General features: G+C 26.9%; 1 non-coding gene across 1 annotated transcript; it reads left to right on the forward strand.

Moving 5' to 3' along the window:
* Positions 1-2,164: 2,164 nt before the first annotated feature.
* Positions 2,165-2,237, forward strand: TRNAK-CUU (transfer RNA lysine (anticodon CUU)). Its single transcript has one exon. It is a non-coding gene; the product is annotated as a tRNA-Lys (tRNA).
* The last annotated feature ends 398 nt before the right edge of the window (positions 2,238-2,635 follow it).

Here is a 2,635-nt window from a genome sequence, read left to right on the forward strand (position 1 = left end):
CATGATATAATAATAAAAAACGATACAATCTATTCAAATATTAAATTTATCAAAATAATATGATACAATACGTTATAAAAAACTTATCATAACCAACATAACACTTTATAATTATGAAAAATAAAATGCTGAAACTACTTTTTATATATAATTGATGATGCCATATTAGCAAAGTATGGAAATAGAAGTAACAACATTTTGGTGAACAATTGTGATCAACCACCCTCTTTTGTCCAGTTGGCTGTTCGTGAGGATCTTCGTGACAAGTAAGCTATTTGTTTCGTTCACTAAAATGATGTAAACTCTTAGTGCTAATTAGAGACGGAGCTAGGTGAGGGTTTGGACAAACCCATTAATTTTTTTGTAGACTCTATATTTGTATTAGAAAATTAAATGATATATATTTATATTAACCTATGAATCACTAACAAAATTGATTGACAGTTCTGTGATAAAGAAGGTGTGATGAAAATGTCTTTCACTGGTGTTGTGGATTCAAACCCCATTAACAAAAAATTCTCGAATCCCGAAACTTCTAATCCAGGCTCCGCCTGTCACTGCTAACTCCTCTAATATGTGTATTTTTTGTAAATATTTAAGGCTATAAGACTAAAAGAGATGTTGATATATTTTATGTATCTTTAATTTAAGATAATAAGATTAAAAAGTCTTCTTTATTCTGTTAAATTTTATATCAAATTAAAATTGCACAATCAAATTGAAACGAAAGAAGTAAGAATAATATATTTTTACTTAATAAGCAATAATATTGGCCACATTAAAAAAGTATGTATGTTCATTTTGAAAAGTTAATTTACCAAAAACTTTACTAGTTGTAAATAAGATGATGGAAGTGATATGTGACAAAACTTAGTGGAAGAATTCGAAAATCTAAAATATAGTACTACTACAATTATTGAATGAGAGCCTCTTTCTTTCTTTCCCTTTCACAATTTGTTTTTTTCATACCTTCATTTAATTTCAGCCATTTATTTATAATAATTTCGTATGGCAATTGTTATATCATATATTTGTTTTTAGTGTAAATTGTTTTAGGTTAAGGTTCTGACATCTATGATCATTTACACTCTGTTTGAATCATTGTTTTCCATTATTTCATAATATATTGTATTGTACTGTATTGTAATGTACTATATGGTAGATACAATGTTTGGCTATACTGTATTGTTTGTTGTTGTTTAATAGCATTTTTATTGTTTGATTTGACTATATCATACTGTATTGTAATTTATAAATTTACTAAAATGTCCTTAATTATTCTAGGGTAGGAGGTTTGATTGAGATTAAATAATATAGGGTAAAGGGTAAAATAATATCATGAAATATTAAATAAGGATATAATTATAAAAAGAAATTAAGTAACAATGAGAGCACACCAAATCGGTTGTTCCATAAAACGGGGGTTTTCATTGTTACGTAACAACGAAATTTAACAATACAATACAATATATTTTAAGTAACAATCAAAACAAACATTGTATGTATGGTAACAATACAATACAATACAATTGATAACAATGATCCAAGTCTAACAACATCCTAATCAAAATCATAGCTTTTGACAATACTTTTACAATTTTTGAAGTTATATTTGGACATATGTTTTATTTGAAAAAAATAATAATTGAATTTTGTGAGCACAAGTCCAAAAAATAGTCTAAGCCAAAATATTTGAAGTCAAAATCTGATCTAATTTGATGGCCAAACAAATATTTTGAACATTAATTATCTAAATCTAATTTAAAATCTATGATCAAACATTAGCTTAATCAAAAGTTTCATCCTTTGTATACAAATGTTATTCATTTTATACTCATTTTTTTTAATGATTTTGGAAGCATATAGGAACAAAATTTGTATATATTCACCCTCCCCGGATTCTATTCATAGAACTATGTTGAGTATGTTATATATTTTTATATAATTACGAATCATTGTTTGATGGGTAAAGTAATAAAAGAAATATGTCACTTGTATACATAGACAAATCAAACGAAATTTGTCTTAGCCAAATTAAAAATTCTGTGTGACTATGTTTCTTGTAATTACTCCAAATATTACTCTTGATATTCGTCTTGATAAATGAGCTTTTCTTCATAAACGTAGCTCTATGATCTATAAAAGTAATTTTTTTAACATCAAAGCCCGTCTAGCTCAGTTGGTAGAGCGCAAGGCTCTTAACCTTGTGGTCGTGGGTTCGAGCCCCACGGTGGGCGTTTTTAATTTTTTCATCATTTAATTACAATATTTTTAATTTTTTCATATGAAGAAGGAATTTAATAAGTTACATATTTTAAAGGTATTTTTTCGAACCCTTTTTTTGTATTTTTTTTATTAAAGGTAAAAGATGCTCTTAAATACTAACTAAAATTTGATGTAACGTCAAAAAAAATTGTAGTGATGGTATCTAATAACTAGAGTTAATTCAAATGCAACTATAGGATATATAGCTATAATACACGCGTACTTAGAAACATTGTTCCCTTTCCACAATAAACTTGGACTAATCACCTTTTACCTTTAAAAAGGGTGGGGGTATATGTTTACTTGGAGACTTTTGAAATTGGAGCCCGGAAAAAAGCCGGATCACATTATATATATCTTCTTTTTTTAA

The sequence above is a fragment of the Solanum tuberosum genome, unplaced genomic scaffold (assembly GCF_000226075.1).
Source record: "Solanum tuberosum cultivar DM 1-3 516 R44 unplaced genomic scaffold, SolTub_3.0 scf00303, whole genome shotgun sequence".
NCBI lineage: Eukaryota > Viridiplantae > Streptophyta > Magnoliopsida > Solanales > Solanaceae > Solanum > Solanum tuberosum.